General features: G+C 32.7%; 1 protein-coding gene across 1 annotated transcript in view; it reads right to left on the bottom strand.

Moving 5' to 3' along the window:
- Positions 1–18,384, bottom strand: part of LOC143430877 (thiol S-methyltransferase TMT1B-like) — a 257,467-nt gene that overhangs the window by 138,570 nt on the left and 100,513 nt on the right. The window lies entirely within an intron of this gene.

The following is an 18,384-nucleotide window of genomic DNA, read 5'->3' as shown; positions in this document are numbered from 1 at the left end:
TTTTAGAGAATAATAAAAACTTTAGAAACAAATATAAGAAATTACTTTTACAAATAATCAACTCTCGACCATGCATATAAGTACATTTCAATCTCCTCACCATTACTTCATCTTGCAACTCGTCTACTATAATTCTAACTATTCGTAGCCATTTGATAAACGCTCGAAGAAAATAATAAAAACATCAGAAAAAAATATAACAAATAAATTCGCAAATAATTAATTCTCGAGCAATTTGATCTTTGAAGAAAGAGTCAATACGTGAAATCTATTCGAATTCAAGCGAACGATTAAATTGTTAAAATTCAGTTCGACAAAGAGAATTATCTGTACCCTGGTTACACCCTTGGTATTCAATTGAAACGTATATTTATGCATCCATTCGAGTGTCCCGTCTTGTTCAGTGAAACGCGCGGGTATACACACAACCCTGGGTATATTGTAGCACTAGTATCATACGAGGTTATCTTCATCTGCAATGTTCTCTTCTATTCGAATATGAACGATAAATCGTGAAAAGGTTTCCAGGAATGTCTCGATAGTCCGCGCAATGGAAAATACGAGCAGCTTTTACACCCGAGCACTTTATGCCGATCAAACGAGAGTTCTTGATGAATATTTCTCGAACGCCTGTTGTTTATTGTACGTTTAGTTAAGCAGCATCTGAAATACTATCCAATTATTTGTTAGAACATTTTTTTACCAATTGTTTTTGATTGTTCTTTTCGACACGTGACTCGATTAGAGTTTACTTTCAGTATTTTTATTAAGAACTCGATGTTTCATTGATTGTAACGCTATCGAATGCGATTAAATTAGTAATTAAACTTGTGGTTCGACTGATGCTCAAATTTTTGTTTCGACTTTATTAGACACCTGTTAGACTGCTCAAGCACTCTTTCGTTTGTTACTTAGATAAATAGTGAAATTTTAATCTGGTAATTTATTTACAAAAACAATTTGCAAGAATTTCGAAAAAGAAATACTGTTGTATCTTTTAAAGTGATTACTATAAAATGGCTGAATACTTCTGTTTGGACTTTATTAGACACCTGTTAGGCTTTGCTCGAGCACTCTTTCCTTTGTCACTTGAACAAATAAAACAATTTTTATTTGGCAATTTACTTAAAAAATAATTTGCCAAGAATTTAAAAAAAAAATACTGTTCTACCTTTCAAAGCGATTACTATAAAATATCTCAATATTTTGTTAAACACCTGTTAGACTGTGCTCGAGCACTCTTTCGTTTGTTACTTGGATAAATAATGAAATTTTAGTCTGGCAATGTATTTACAAAAACAATTTGACAAGAATTTCGAAAAAAATACTGTTCTACCTTTCAAAGCGATTACTATAAAATGTCTCAATATTTTGTTAAACACCTGTTAGACTGTGCTCGAGCACTCTTTCGTTTGTTACTTGGATAAATAATGAAATTTTAGTCTGGCAATGTATTTACAAAAACAATTTGACAAGAATTTCGAAAAAAATACTGTTCTACCTTTCAAAGCGATTACTATAAAATGTCTCAATATTTTGTTAAACACCTGTTAGACTGTGCTCGAGCACTCTTTCGTTTGTTACTTGGATAAATAATGAAATTTTAGTCTGGCAATGTATTTACAAAAACAATTTGACAAGAATTTCGAAAAAAATACTGTTCTACCTTTCAAAGCAATTACTATAAAATGGCTGAATACTTTTGTCGCGTAGGTTATATCCACGTAACGGTAGGTTGCTGAAGAACAATGCGCGCCACTATCGTCCTGTATCTATTGTTTCACAAAAGACTGCCTCGTTTACTTAACACAGAGTACATCTCTGCTTTTAACAGTCTATATCGCGACACGTCCACCATGCAACATTAGATCTCAGCTGTTCAGACGTTCCTCACGTGACAAAATGTCGTCTCCTTTAGCACTTGTCCTAAACGAGAGAAGAGAAAGAAATTAGCCAATAAAAAATCAAGCTAACGTGGTGGTTGTAAGGTGGTAGGAAGCGAATCTCGTGCTAAAAGCTGCTCGATAATTAGCACTACGCGTTATCGTGGTGTAACAACCGTGACTTCGCTTGATACAAGTGTAACCTTCTCCTTCGAAGGCCTCTGCGCGAACGTTGCTGCACATCTCGATAAAATCTCACGCTTAGGGTAGTATTAGAGGTTAGAAATTCGTGACGCACCTGTAATCGAATAGGACGATCCTTCATCCCTTGAAATTGGGCGTTGCAAGAATTTGTGATGGATATAAAACAGAGTTTTCCAAAAAAAAAAAGCGATACTTCGAGTTTTCAGCGATTTTTTTTTAATGAAACGCGACGAACTCTTATTAAAAGGAGTAACATTTCCTTATTTTGGAGATTGTACGAATTTGTAACAGATACAAAACAGAGTTTCACAAAAAAAAAGCGATAATTTGACTTTTCAGCAATTTTTTTTAAATAAAACGTGGTAAACTCTTATTAAAAGGAGTAACATTTCCTTATTTTGGAGATTGTACGAATTCGTAGCAGATACAAAACAGAGTTTTACAGAAACGACGATAACTCGACTTTACATCAATTTCTTTTAAATTCAACACGATGAACTCTTATTTTTGAGAAAAGTAACATTTAAAATACTCCCAATGCGTCTATACAAATACCAAAAACTCATCAATAGAATAATTAAAATATATTCCACCCTAGTCAAGTAATGTAAATTAATCTAGAAACTAATATCGAAAATAAACGTTCGCCAGCGATTGATTAGAGCTCTGAACTTTGTCATTAAACCGCAGAAGCCCCTCGACCCAACGATCGCGGCTGGTTAATATAAGAATAAACGTACGCAAAACGAACGCTGAAAGGGTCTCCCCCTGGGCGGTTGAAAACGAAGCGTTGGACCCGCAAGACTAATAATATGTCGATATACATCACGGAAGAGCGGGCAATTCCGTTAACACGGAGATTGGAGCTCAACGAGGTGCGTTCTTAACGACTTATCGAAGCATACGAGGGATAACCTCGGCTGAACGATCACTATGTGTAATCAGCTATGCCGTTACACGATGCTTACACGGCCCTGCTAAGCTAGACTCGACTATTTTGCGCGCTACTAGACCCGTGAAAATGCCTTTTTACGAGGCAACCGAGCATACGCGCCATCGTATCTCGAGCATACGCTGTCACAGACCCGTGGACCAAGTGGAGACATTGCACGGGTGAAATGTTTCACCGACGAGATTCAAAGGAATGGTTTAACAGGCGTGCACACCCCACCGGGTCCCTACCGATCCGGCAACCATGCATACCCTAGCGCCCTCTCTCTTTCTGGCGTTGTTGTAGTTCCTTCTGGCTTCTCACCCGTTCACGCTTTCAGTTTTGTTCTTTTTTTCGTTTGTGGCGGCTTTCTGACTGCCTACAGTTTACTGATAGTATTCGATGATCTATCCATTACAATGTATAGAAATTCTGACCTGTCCCAAATATCCCAGCGCGATAAACGATCGAACGCACGTCAAAAGATTGGCTTTCATAATTTACTGTTAGTTACACAGAACACGCGATATTGACTTTCGTTCTACAGTTTTGAATAACGAATACGTTTTATACAATGCAGCCAGTGACGCTTACATTTGATCATTTTTGCGTGGCACGCTTTGTTCTTCTTCTAGTTTTTCACCCGTTCACGCTTTCAATTTTGTTTTTTTTTTCGTTTGTGGCGGTTTTCTGATACTCGCCACCACAGAAGGACCGCCTATAGTTTCCTGAAAGTACTCGATGATCTATCCATTCCAATATATAAAAGTTCTGACCTGTCCCTAATATCCCAGCGTCTTCCATTTCTACTTAGCAAACCAGAAACATCGTTGCTTCACGTTCTTAACACCTGTTCTCTCTCTTTCTCGCTTTGCTTTTCTTGTAGTTTCTCACCCGTTCACGCTATCAGTTTTGTTCTTTTTTTCGTTTGTGGCGGCTTTCTGACTGCTTACAGTTTACTGATAGTACTCGATGATCTATCCATTACAATATATAGAAATTCTGACCTGTTTCTAATATCCCAGTATCCCAATAATTTAGTGTTAGTTAGACAGAATACGCAATATTAACTTTCAACAAATTTAACTTTTATAGCAAACCAGAAGCATCGTTGCTTCACGTTCTTAACACCTGTCCTCTCTCTTTCTCGCTTTGCTCTTCTTGTAGTTTCTCACCCGTTCACGCTTTCAATTTTGTTCTTTTTTTCGTTTGTGGCGGCTTTCTGACCGCCTACAGTTTCCTGAAAGTACTCGATGATCTATCCAATCCAATATATAGAAATTCTGACGTGTTCCTAATATCCCAGCGTCTAAAGCAGGGCCTGCTAGGTAGTACACAGTAACAGAATTAAGAACAGCTTAAGAAGTCGATAAGATAGAATATAATAAGAATAGACTTAAGACTTAATGCTGACAAAAGTAGAATAAGACTAGTATTTGAGTCAAATGTTTGCGCTGTTTTACATCGCTATTAATAGCCATTCGATCTAGACAATTAGAACATAAACTATGTTAGATTAAGTGTTTATATAACTCACAAGAATGTAATCCCTGGCATAAACAATAAACGTATTAAAAAAAAAAAAAAGAAATAGCCTTACTGATGAGTTCACTAGCAGGCCCAGGACGAAACGTTCTTCCTCCCTCTTTTCCTTCCTTCTTTCCTCTTCCATTTCTACATAGCGAAGTGAAGCATTGTCGCTTCACGTTCTTAACACCTGTCCTCTCTCTCTCTCTCTCTCTCTCTCTCTCTCTCTCTCTCTCTCTCTCTCTCTCTCTCTCTCTCTCTCTCGCTTTGCTCTTCTTGTAGTTTCTCACCCGTTCACGCTTTCAATTTTATTAATTTTTAATAAAAATTAATTTTAATTTTTTTTTTTAATTAATTTTAATTTTTTTTTTTTGGTTCTTAGACGCCAGCGTCGTTTAGACAGACAGGTACTTTTATACAGGTGGATCTATTGGAGGTAATACACACTGAGATCTATTGAAGAATTTGAAATGTCGTAATGGAGGAGGTGAGATGTAGGTACGCGGATTACAGATTGAATAGGTACGTTCTTGTAACTTCATTACTTAATTGTATACGTCTATGGTAATTGAACTGTTGTTTTTTGCTTCGTTCTTCTTCTAGTTTCTCACCCATTCACGCTTTCAATTTTGTTTTTCCTTTTCTCGTTCTTAATAGACACCAGCTTCGTTTAGACAGGCAGGTACTTTATGCAGGTGGATCTATTGGAGGTAATACGCACTGAAATTTATTGAAAAACTTGAAATGTCGCAATGGAGAAGGTGAGATGAGGGTATGTGGACCACTGATTGAAGAGGTACCTTCTTGTAACTTCATTGTTTAATTGTGTACGTCTATGATAATTGAACTGTTATCCTCTTAGGCACTATGCGCCAATATAGTGGCTTTCGCGGATTTAAGACGCACCATACTGAATTGTATTATTAATTATTCAAGTAAATTGTTACAGTTAAAATGCGTGTATCATATCTTTAAGAAAAATTATAATCCAATCATCAAACACTTAATTCTAATGTACTCGTGTAAAGAACAGCATTATCCGTCACACATCGCAGTGCTGCGTCATTTTTTTACGTAATTCCCGTTAAAATCTGCCGTAGAGAGAAACAGCCCCGCGCAAAATTCAGCCGTGCCTAAGAGGTTATTTTGCATGTCTCTTGAATTAATTCTATTATTATGCTTTTATTTGAACTTAATTTAAACTTACTAGAAACAGATGCGGAACATTTAGAATAATATACACAATTAGTGTTTAAATGTTACTCGAGAAGAAAATTGATGTCGTTTCCTTTGCGAGTTCTGTCGCTGAAAAAAAGAAACGACGAAGGAGTAACGAGACTAAACTTTGTCAGTCGGAGAATGAATGAAGATGGACGAAGGAAGTAAGCGCGAAATGATCGAATCAGTGGAGTAAACTAGAACTACCGAGTAAATAGAAAACAGTAGAAACGATGAGGGACGGTTTTAAGCACGAACAATATTATGGCTGCAGGGTGCATCGATTATAGAAAGATGATGCTCTAATGGTTAGCTTAACGCAGGATATTCTCGTCAGAGCCGTTTGCTAATTCATGCGAGTATACCTCATCGTAACTCTTATTCGCTCCGCTCAGTAAATTACTAAACGAATTACTTACGCCTCTGATGAAAGAGACTCGGCGTGCCTCTCGATTAGTGCTTAGTCGAGCTTGTCCGCGGCCTCCCTTAGTAATCGTCGTCGCGCAGCCTGGTAGAAGTGTCTTTAGCGTAACCCCCCCCCCCCCTTCACCCCACCGTGTTTCTCGATCGGTCGCGGATACACACGCTTTCACACTGAAACATTTCCTCTCAAACGAACCCTTCGCTCTAACGAGACTTTGATACTGCGTCGATTGTACCTTTACCTCTTAAAATAACTTACCTACCCGATACCACTTTTACCCTTTCTCTTTTACGTGTACGCACTATTTCTCTCACTCCCTCTCTCTTTCTCTCTCTCTCTCTCTCTTAACTTTTCTCTGTCTCTCAACTTCTCTCTCTCTCTCTCTCAACTTCTCTCTCCCTCTCTCTTTCTCTCTCTCTCTACTTCTCTCTCCCTCTCTCTTTCTCTCTCTCTCTACTTCTCTCTCCCTCTCACAACTTCCCTCTCTCCGTCTCAACTTCTCTCTCTCACTTAACTTCCTTTACCTCTCATTCCCAACTTCTCTTTCTCCCTTTCCCTCTCTCTCTCAACTTTCTCTCTCCCTCTCTCCCTCTCTCAACTTTCTCTCTCTCTCTCCCTCTCTCAACTTTCTCTCTCTCTCTCCCTCTCTCAACTTTCTCTCCCTCTCTCTCCCTCTCTCAACTTCTCTCTCTCTCTCAAAACTTTCTCTCTCTCTCTCTCTCTCAAAACTTTCTCTCTCTCTCTCTCTCTCTCTCTCTCTCAAAACTTTCTCTCTCTCTCTCTCTCTCTCTCAAAACTTTCTCTCTCTCTCTCTCTCTCTCTCTCTCAAAACTTTCTCTCTCTCTCTCTCTCTCTCTCTCAAAACTTTCTTTCTCTCTCTCTCTCTCTCTCTCTCTCAAAACTTTCTCTCTCTCTCCCTCTCTCTCTCTCTCTCAACTTTCTCTCTCTCGCTCTCTCTCCCTCTCTCAACTTCTCTCTCTCTCTCTCTCTCTCTCTCTCTCCCTCTCTCAACTTCTCTCTCTCTCCCTCTCTCAACTTCTTTCTCTCTCTCTCCCTCTCTCAACTTCTCTCTCTCTCTCTCCCTCTCTCAACTTCTCTCTCTCTCTCTCCCTCTCTCAACTTCTCTCTCTCTCTCTCTCCCTCTTTCTTTCTCTCTCTCTCTCCCTTTCTTTCTCTGTCTCTCTCGACGTCTCTATATCCAAACAGCTGACAGTTGTTTTAAATCGACTACTGTTCGATTACTCTTTCCATCGCGTTTGTACTCGCTCGAAAAATGAAACCGCAATGAAAATACAAACTTTGCAGTGTAGATCAACCTTGACCTATTTATTTCTTTAATATATAGAATATTCATTAGTTAAGGACAATTGCAAAATTTTATAAACCATTCGATACTTTTTTTTGCAGATAAAACTTGACCTATTTATTTCTTTAACGCCTAAAATATCTATTAATTAAGAACAATCGCAAGAATTTGTAAATCGTTCAATAATTCTTTACAACTAATAATACTACTCTAAAAACAGACGACAAACAGCTGTCTCGCCATTTTAGAACATTCACACAAAAACACACACTCAGAACTTTTTATTACACCATATTCGCGTACGCGTAATTCACTGCGAAAATAGTATTATATTAACAGGTTGATTATCGATCGCGTACATCACAGAGGCACGAGGTACGTTACTTGTTATACGTACACTAATTATACGCTTGAATAAACAATAAGCTTTTTAAAGCAGTGACGTCGTGGAAAAAATAACGCTGGCTGTACGCGCGAGAAAAATGGAGGGCAGAGCGACGAGGTAAGAGAAAAACAAAGGGATAAAGAGGTCGCATACGCTGTGAGCTGTTTTGGGAAGGCGATCAGCCATGCAGATTGAGTCACAGGATGAGGCTTCGGGTTTATTGAGTGGAAACAGACAAAGCGAAGAGGAAAAGGACCGCGAGCGGTGACTGGAAAACCTGATATTTTATTAAAAGGAAGCACCTCAAATATAGAACTGCTGTTACGCGATACTGATTTCCTTTTATTGCATTTAATTAGCAGAATATGTTCGAGGAATGAAACTGAATACGAAAGTCTGGGTTTGCAATCGTTCTTTCACTTTTACGTTTTTATCTTGTAATTGTAGATGGAAAAAATTGGCTGTTTATTGGTGTAAATATTTATATATTATTTAAAACAAACATACTCTCTTTCAATGTAAAAAAACCTTTCTTGAAAGGTTTATTTGATAAACGAATATTTTAGTAAAATGATATATCTTGAGAGTATAAGCCTGAATGTTTAGCTTAAAATATTGAAAATAATAGATGTTGCTAATTTTTATGATCTAAAACACTTTTTAGTAAAAGTAATTAAAATATCATTATATGTTATTTAAAACAAACATACTCTCTTTCAATGTAAAAAAACCTTTTTTGAAAGGTTTATTTATAAACGAATTTTTTAGTAAAATGATATATCTCAAGAGTCTAATTCTGAATGTTAGTTTTAAATACTATAATAATCAAAATAATTAAAATATCATTATTCTAATTTCTTATGATTGAAACATATTTTTCTGGTTTCAAGATATAAACTTTATCTCGAAATTTCTTCTGAATTTTAATACACTTAATATTTCATGATCCAAGTGTGCTAATTACAAAATATTCTCTAACTGTTGATTTTACTTTTACATTAAAAGAATATATACAAATTCAGATGATAAAAAGAATATGTTATACGTATAACAAACATTTCTGCGAAATTCCATTTTAATTACAAGATAAATAAAGACAAGGAAAATTAAACATATTTCTAATAAAATTGTCAGCATTTTAGTATGTTAGAAAATTAATCACGTATGTTTTAAGGTTTCAATAATTATCTAATTCTTACTTTAAATACTGATTTAAAAATATAAATAGAAAAGGTAACATTTCATAAATATAAATAATAAAAATGAATAATATAGAATTAACTTAAACAAAGATATTGCTTCGATAATAATTATCTAACTTTTACTTTAAATACTGATTCAAAAATATAAATAGAAAAGGTAACATTTCATAAATGTAAATAATAAAAATGAATAATATAGAATTAACTTAAACAAAGATATTAGTTCGATAATAATTATCTAACTTTTACTTTAAATACTGATTCAAAAATATAAATAGAAAAGATAACATTTCATAAATACAAATAATAAAAATGAATATAAAATTAGCTTAAATAAGGATATTACTTCGCAAATCTTCTTACAACTATTGAACTCTAAAAATAATAATATCTTCGATTCTTGCAAAATATATTAACTAACATCTGTGCAACATAGACACATCGACAGGTAAGGAAACAAAGATATTTGAAAAGTAAGAATAGCGTTCGTTTTTATTCCCACAGTCAGGGACGTATGTATATAATATCAGTATAAATACATCACAAATGTATTAAATAAAAAAAGATACCAGCGAAAAATGTCTCGATTCTCAACACTTTCGCAACACAAATATATTTAACACATTTACATGTAATCAGACAAACCTTTCACGAATAATTTAAACAACTAAACTAATAAATTACTACGAATAACAATGTACGATGCATCATCGAGATTGATCATTCTACATCATTACACGGAACGATATTTTACATTTTAGTATCTTACCTAAGAAATTATTTGATAATCGTAAAGGAAAAGAAAAGTAAAAGTGGTTTTTACCTGAAGAAGGACAATATACTCAAACGCAACGACACATCATTACTTTATTCGATCCTCACGATTATGTACGATCAATGTAGCGCTAATTAGTAGCACGCTAAGTTTTGGTTTTCGATAGAGCGAAGGGTACACTGTTCAATAGTCTCTTTACACCTTTATCTACAAACGCGAAACGTCAATATGTCGTTAATTATCATTACCATGTACTGATGATTTCTTTATACTTACGTAGCATTTAATTATAATCGCGCAAGTGACTATTTACAAATTACAAGGCTATCTAATCTCGCAGCGTTGCCATCGCCTCGAGAATTCATTTCTAAAATATTACCTGAACATTCTCATCGTAGAACGATAATGTTAAACAGAAATATTTGATTGAAACAGAAGAAAAATAATTTTTCTAATATTTTTGTAATAAAATTTTCAATTCATTTTGTGTACGAAACCAAAAAATATGCATTTCAATTGACGATCAATGAGAATGCTGTTCATCAGTCGAACTTGGACTTAATTTCGACTCAATCGAAACGAAAGAAACTTTTCGACTCGACTTAAATATTTTTATAATAAAATGTTCAATTCATTTTGTGTATAAAATCAAAGAATACGTATTTACGATGTAACCACGTGTTTCAATTGACGATTAATGAGAATGTTGTTCACCAGTCGAACTTGGACTTAATTTTGACTCAGTCGAAACGAAAAAAACTGTTCGATTAATAATTAAATGCATATTCTTTGGTTTCGTACACAAAATGAATTAAATTTAAGTCGATTTAAGTCAAACGATTTAAGTTGAAACGAAAAAAACCTTTCGACTCGACTTAAATATTTTTATAATAAAATGTTCAATTCATTTTGTGTATAAAATCAAAGAATACGTATTTACGATGTAACCACGTGTTTCAATTGACGATCAATGAGAATGTTGTTCACCAGTCGAACTTGGACTTAATTTTGACTCAGTCGAAACGAAAAAAACTTTTCGATTAATAATTAAATGCATATTCTTTGGTTTCGTACACAAAATGAATTGAAAATTTTATTATAAAAATATTTAAGTCGAAACGAAAAAAACTTTTCGAAAGAATACGCATTTACGACGTAACCACGTGTTTCAATTGACGATTAATGAGAATGTTGTTCACCAGTCGAACTTGGACTTAATTTTGACTCAGTCGAAACGAAAAAAACTTTTCGACTAATAATTAAATGCATATTCTTTGGTTTGGTACACAAAATGAATTGAAAATTTCATTATAAAAATATTTAAGTCGAAACGAAAGAACTTTTCGAAAGAATACGCATTTACAACGTAACCACGTGTTTCAATTGACAATCTATGAGAATGTTGTTCACCAGTCGAACTTGGACTAAATTTTGACTCAATCGAAACGAGTGGAAACTAACCTAATATGCTACAGCAGAGCAACTCACGTGTTTTGCTCTTCCTGCGTTCCAAAATCGCATTAATTATTACAAAGATGGCGTCCTCGATTCTTCAATTTCCTTCGTTTTCGATCAAATATAATCGAGCCCTTTACTCGATCCCCATAAAACGTTCGATTATATTTGCGATCTTTCCGTATCAAAAGTACGAAAGTATTTTTTACGTGACATTCACGCTGTACGCAGATGACTATTCGTAACGATTTGATTTAAATACAGTGGAATACATCTGTTTTAACTACGAATAAAATTTAAACAGCGCTCGATCTACGTATTTCGTGTTTTGAATATGACAAAATGGACATTTGTTAGTTTTGAAAAAATTAGGAGGTGCAATTTGATTTGTCAGATACATTCTTAAAATTTCTATCCAAGAACTTCGCCATATGATTAAAAACATTAAGAATACTAGCTTCACTCTAATTCTTATTATCGTATTCCTGTATTCTTTTCTTAGTATTTTTTTTTTTTTACATTAATTATGTATGACGATTAATATTCCTAAGTGCACTGCACGTTTGTGTATACATTCCTCTATTTTGCTTTTTTTTTCTTTTTTTAAGTAGTAAAGGAAAACTTTTTTTTTTTAAACAAAAATAGAACAGCAAGCTCTCGCGTAAAGTGTTCTCCTCGCCTGCTAATTTTTACACGCTAATTCCCTACATTTATCGATTAAACTAACTCCTTCGTGCTCGTCGTTTGTAATTGGAAACAAATTTCATTACGCGATCAAAGTATTGATGTACACCAGCACCAATTATTACGGTCAGCACCAATGGTTAATTAATTAATTGTAACCAGACATAACGATTTTCGTACACTTAGAATTCTGTCTGCTACTCCAGAACCTCCTATTATTCACTGTTGTCATTTTACAGTCGTAATAACAACGTTTTTTTTATCAGATAATTGTACGATCCGATAAATTTCGACTATTTTCTTTCATCGTTGAACTTCGTTACGTCGTGTTTCTATAATATATGCATTATAATCATCGAGGGTTTCGCTATGTAACAATCTAATTTGAATAAATCGTTGCATAATTGACTAACAAAGGTGTATTCATCAATACAATATAGTCGATCAAATAATTATGTTAAAATGCTCAAGTGTGCGTCATGTATTTAAGTACTTTAAAAGTAACGATTAAAATCAATATATAATGAACATATATTATATTATTATATATAATAAATATAAATATAAACATAAATTATTTCATTATATATATTAAATATAAATATAAACATAAATTATATCATTATATATATTAAATATAAATGTAAATATAAGCTACCAATATGTAATAAGTACAAATTAAAACAAGAATGAACAATTAAATAAAAACGTGAATGATTTGCGACTCTTTGGACAATAGTAATTTATGTCTAAGATAAGTGTAATTTATCTCAAATTATAATTAACCACTTTGGTACGAGCGTCGAGTTTAGCCACAAATGTTTATTCACTTAATCTGTAATAAGTTATTACGAATCTGTAATATTTTTATAAGTCCTTAGCAGAAATAATTACAGACGGTTAGCCACAAATGTTTATTCATTTAATTCTCTGCACAGCTGTAGTGTCTACATTCAGCCAATAAGTTATTACGAATCTGTAACATTTTTACAAATTTTTAGCAGAAATTATCATAGACTTTAATACGTTTTTTGGTGAGTTCTCATATACTTAACTCTGGACAAGGTTTCGAGGTTGATGATGGCCGTACCAAAGTGGTTAAAAACCAAAGCAGAATGACCTACATAACCATCATAGTTACGAGTACTTTATTATATACAATTGGATAAAAATTTTCCAGAGAGACGATCTCCTAAAAAATCTTTCTCAAGCGATGCCAAATAGTGTATTATGCTATGTAGTGGTACCTTATTAATTACATCTGCACGCTGATTTCCTTTGGAACAACTTGTTCCATCGCCTCGTAAAATTTCACTGAGATTTCCTATAATTCCTCGATGAAATGAAAATATCCCTACAGATTACGTACGCAGTGTGAACATAACCAAAACATGGAATAATCGCTTCGAGAGCCGCGTGTCCCTCGGGTATGATTAACGCCTGGTAATTGCAGCCTGGTCGACGTTTCTATCGGCTAACTAGCCGATCAGTTACTTAATTATGTAGATAATTACCTAGTTAGCTTTGTGCGCACTCTGATAGATCGATATTACGTAGGAACCGATTACGAACTGTGGTGGAATCCACAATTAAGTAACTCGCGTGTTTACGCATCGCGTACATTTGCAGGATTCCTATGCGCTATTTCTCGTATTGGTGATCGTTTGAGGTAACATCGTCTCGAGAGAAACAGCCAAAAGTTTCATGCCTTAATCCTACGTCTTTTGAGCTATGCTAGTCTTACAAATAATTTTCTTATACTTGCTCTAATTTCCTTCTTTCGTTTCGAACTTACAGTTACTCCACGGTGTATTGGATAATACCAATTACAGATTTAAACGATATAATCAAGAGCAAATAAAGGAAATTATTGAGCAGTTGAATGATGGCGGCTATGAAACTTTTAGTCGCAACAATTTTTCGTTTTCTTCTTTCTTCTTTTTATGCTATGTAAATATATTATATAATATTTTGGTAGTTTTGCAGGATCTCGCCAGATTTTTGTTATCAATGTACTAATTTTAAGATCACCTTCTGTATACCAATCGAAACTGAGAATTAAATACATTCTGCAACTATGTATAGATAATACAATAGAAGAAAATTTAAATATATATAAAAATAAAAATTTTACTATGAATTCATTTAACTTGTTATTTAATGATAACGAATGTTTAAAGGACTTTTGGAGATATTTATGCGCTATTTTTGATGTATTATTTGATAATATTTTGTAATTTTGATAGTTTTTAAGTATTGTACTTTAACCTTTTTTGTGTTTCATTCGTTCTCTTTTTAAAAATGATAGAACAGAGAAAATAAAAACATATATTGGTGTAAATTTGAATATTCATTAAATGCTTCGAACGCTTGCGCGAACATTTTTTAAAAAAGTTTCCAAATTGAAAATTCATAGCCATTCCACTGACGTACGAAAAAAATTGTTTAATAACACGCTATTAAATTGTTCGTTCTCAGATTATTCATCAAATCCACGATTTTCTCGATTTCAAAAACTGTGAAATCCAAAATCCATTCTTCTGTTTCCTTCTCTTCTTCGTTTTCTTTTTCGAAAACTAACTATTTACAATTAGCAAAAATGCGATTAGCTTTTGCAAATCGATAATCAGGATATTACATCTTTCATCTGCAACTATGTATTTAATGAACATGAACATTACAAATATGCTAATGTCAACGTTCGAAAATGTTCAGAAACATGTGTTTTAAAGTTGATATCTAATCGATACAATATTCATTTAATACTTGTGCAATCGTTTTGTACAAGAATGGAAGCGAGAAATGACGTTCTCTAACATGTATACACCATTTGTATGATTGTGCAACACCAAGCGCCAATTTTCTTCTATTTTACAATCAGATTTGTTTAGCGATCATCTATTTGCAAATCACAAAGCTTTACATCGTATGATACTATACACGTTGCTTTAAACAAACGATTAACTGTTTTATCGCTGATTAACTGATTAATTGATATGTTTTCGGTACGAAATTAATGTAAGCGTGGAACGTGAGAGAAAAATTATAATCAGGAATATTCAAATCATACAGTTAATGGAAATTCAATTGAATTTTATGGTAGTTTGAGTCATTGAAAAATGCAGCATGGATTCGCTTTCTTCGCCAAATTAATATTCGAGCTGTCTTTCACGATTTTTCATTTATTAATGACGCTCTTCTTCAGGATTTATTATGTGTTATTCGACAATAATTTTGATTAATTAAATAGTTGCACACATGTTGTATACTTTTGTAGGTTTTTGTGCAATAGCGCATAAGAGAAATCCTCCATAGATTTAATAATATAATAATAAATAAATAAATTTTACAGCTACTTATTTTTATGACTCATGGCGTCATCTTTCAATGGCTCTAGCGTTAGTAAATTATCTATTACATGTCTTAACTAACTGAACGTTAACAGTTCAGATAGTTTGATAGTAAATTATCGTAATTCGTTCTATATTAACAGAAACGCATGACGACAATTTCACGTGAAGGTTCAACTTTGTTCAACTAATTAGAACAACTAATTCAATATTTACAACAATTGTAATGAGAAATTGCACAATATGCATTGTTTAACACTTCAAGAGAAACTGACGCCACGCATTCACTAAAAAACAACGTAAAGAGTAGAGTACAATTATTGTTTTTAACAGTGAATTTAAAGAAACATTTTTCAAATTTAAATGTATCCAATTTCATAGATTCATTATGCATTCACGAAAAATTAAAAACTTCAAAAATACAAATTTAATGTTGGTAAAATATAATGAATTTATAAACTTCAGTGAACTTAAGAAACATTTTTCAAATTTAAATGTATCCAATTTCATAGATTCATTATACATTCACAAAAAATCAAAAACTTCAAGAATACCAATTAAATGTTGGTAAAATATAATGAATTTATAAACTTCAGTAAACTTAAGAAACATTTTTCAAATTTAAATGTACCCAATTTCATAGTTTCATTATACATTCACGAAAGATCAAAAATTTCAAGGGAATAAAAATTGAATATTGGTAAAATATAATGAATTTATAAACTTCAGTGAACTTAAGAAACATTTTTCAAATTTAAATGTACCCAATTTCATAGTTTCACTATACATTCACGAAAGATCAAAAATTTCAAGGGAATAAAAATTGAATATTGGTAAAATATAATGAATTTATAAACTTCCATTATAAAGAACAGCTATTCATCGATTTCTTTCAACAAAATGAATCGAAAACAATGTTTTTCACATATTTAGTATTACTTCGCGTCTTTCTGCTTTTACAGCAATAATATAACAGAATGTATTAAAATTAACGATAAGTAAAAATATTGCAATTAAGTACAATAACCGTAATTATGTAGATCGACGTTAATAAATACATAAATAATTAAAAACAAAGTTCAAATGGTCTAACAGAAACGCTTGTTCTTTATGAATAATCTTTTTTCAATAGTAACATATAAACACGTCGACACAATATTGTAAATGAAAAATATGATGATTGTTTCGCAAAATGACTGACATACGACTTTCATGAATTAAAAAATCGTGTAGGATGTGTCTATAGTAAACAAGATGAAATACATTTGATGTCTTAACTTACTGAACCTTGATAATTATACTGATAGCGAATTTTATATATCATGATAATAATCGACGCAACTGTTGTTAACATAAATTATCGAAAACTATTACCAATGTTGCTTAAACGAGTACTCTCATTGTCATCTATCATCTCGTATTTTAAAAACAAGGCAAAAAGAAATTAAACATAAAGATTCCTCGCTTTTCTAATTGTCAAATTTTCTAGTTACTATTGGAAGAGTTTCGAATGATTGTCTGTTACATATAATTTCTTTGTATAAATAAAAATTTAAATATAATTTGTAATAGTGTATGCTGAGTGTTAAAAGAAGGATCAAATAAGATTGATCTAATGTTAACACATCACAATGCTTTGCACCGCAATTAATGTTAACACACATCATAGCTAAATATAATACAACAACCTTCTTATTGTAAAACTTTCTTATTGTTATCTGTTTATTATTGAAAATTGTTTTATATTGTTGTTATATTGTATGGTTTCTGCCTAATTAACCAAAGCACAAGAAAGTCAATTACTATTCCATTCATACAGACAGAGGTGATTCAATGACACCCTCAGGAACACAGTTTATACGTTGTGTCGTATATTCCTAACACTGAACTTTTCACTCCATTAACTAAATAAATATATGTTCGAACTTGTGTCACATTTGATCTAATGTTCATTAAAAAGACTAATTAGTATATTTCTCTTTGAGAGACCTTTGACTCTTTGATGAGAATCAATTATAAAAATTAATATAAACAGATGTATCTTTTATTATTATCATGATAAATAGAATTTGCAAATAAAACAATTGTGAAATCGTTTGAAAAAATACTATTGTATGATTCGAAGAACTCAATGATTCGCTTGATGGATGTTTATATAAATAATTAAATAAAACTAACTTAACGTTACATTAATTGATTTCAACGTAGGTTGTACTAAATATCATTTCAACAGGTACATGCTGCATAATGACTCATAAGAAGTTTTCTAATAAGGTCACATTTTGACTAGATGTTGCAAGTCTCGTACGCTCGATGGAATATTTTACAAATATCTAAATTATTACGTATTAAACATGATTCGAACGAAACATCGTCTATAAATTTTCGTACATCCGTCAATGTATATATTTCTTTAAATTAATAATATACATATAACATTGTCCATTATTTTCAATGTTTCCCATTTTGCACTAGCTATGTCAGTGTTCCTAAATTATCAATAATTGTATAAAATATTTTACCCCATCGAATTCGACAGTCGTGGTAATACAAGTCACAGGAATGAACGTTGTGCGAATTTCTAATTTGTATATCGGCCCTTTAAAACGATACAAAAGATTTTATCGACAATTTGAAGTGTTTAAACACGAATCTTGAAAAAGTTCACAATAAATAATATATCGAGGCTATATACTCTGTGCGTGACTAATTTTTGTAATAAATAATAAAAAAATTGTATACTTATGGCTGTATATAAATTTTAGAAGTAAGAACTGTTTCTTTATAACACATTTGCCATGAATGTTGCACGTGAGACAATTGTAAGGCTCTTAAAATAAAACAATAAATTAACTATAAATAATTGACCTGAATTAAGACGTGAACTGTTATTGCCGCTTTGGAGGAAAGAACAAGAAACAACATTTGACGACCAAAACGTAAGCTCATTCGTCTAAAGTATGGAACCAGTTATGGATTGATGCGTAAGAAGTCTTTGTTGCTCATCAAAAAAATACTAATTTGAATACGAATAATTGTT

Source organism: Xylocopa sonorina, chromosome 15 (assembly GCF_050948175.1).
Source record: "Xylocopa sonorina isolate GNS202 chromosome 15, iyXylSono1_principal, whole genome shotgun sequence".
NCBI classification, from domain to species: Eukaryota; Metazoa; Arthropoda; class Insecta; order Hymenoptera; family Apidae; genus Xylocopa; species Xylocopa sonorina.
The sequence above is the reverse complement of the archived record's forward strand: the minus strand, read 5'-3'. Positions and strand labels throughout refer to the sequence as shown.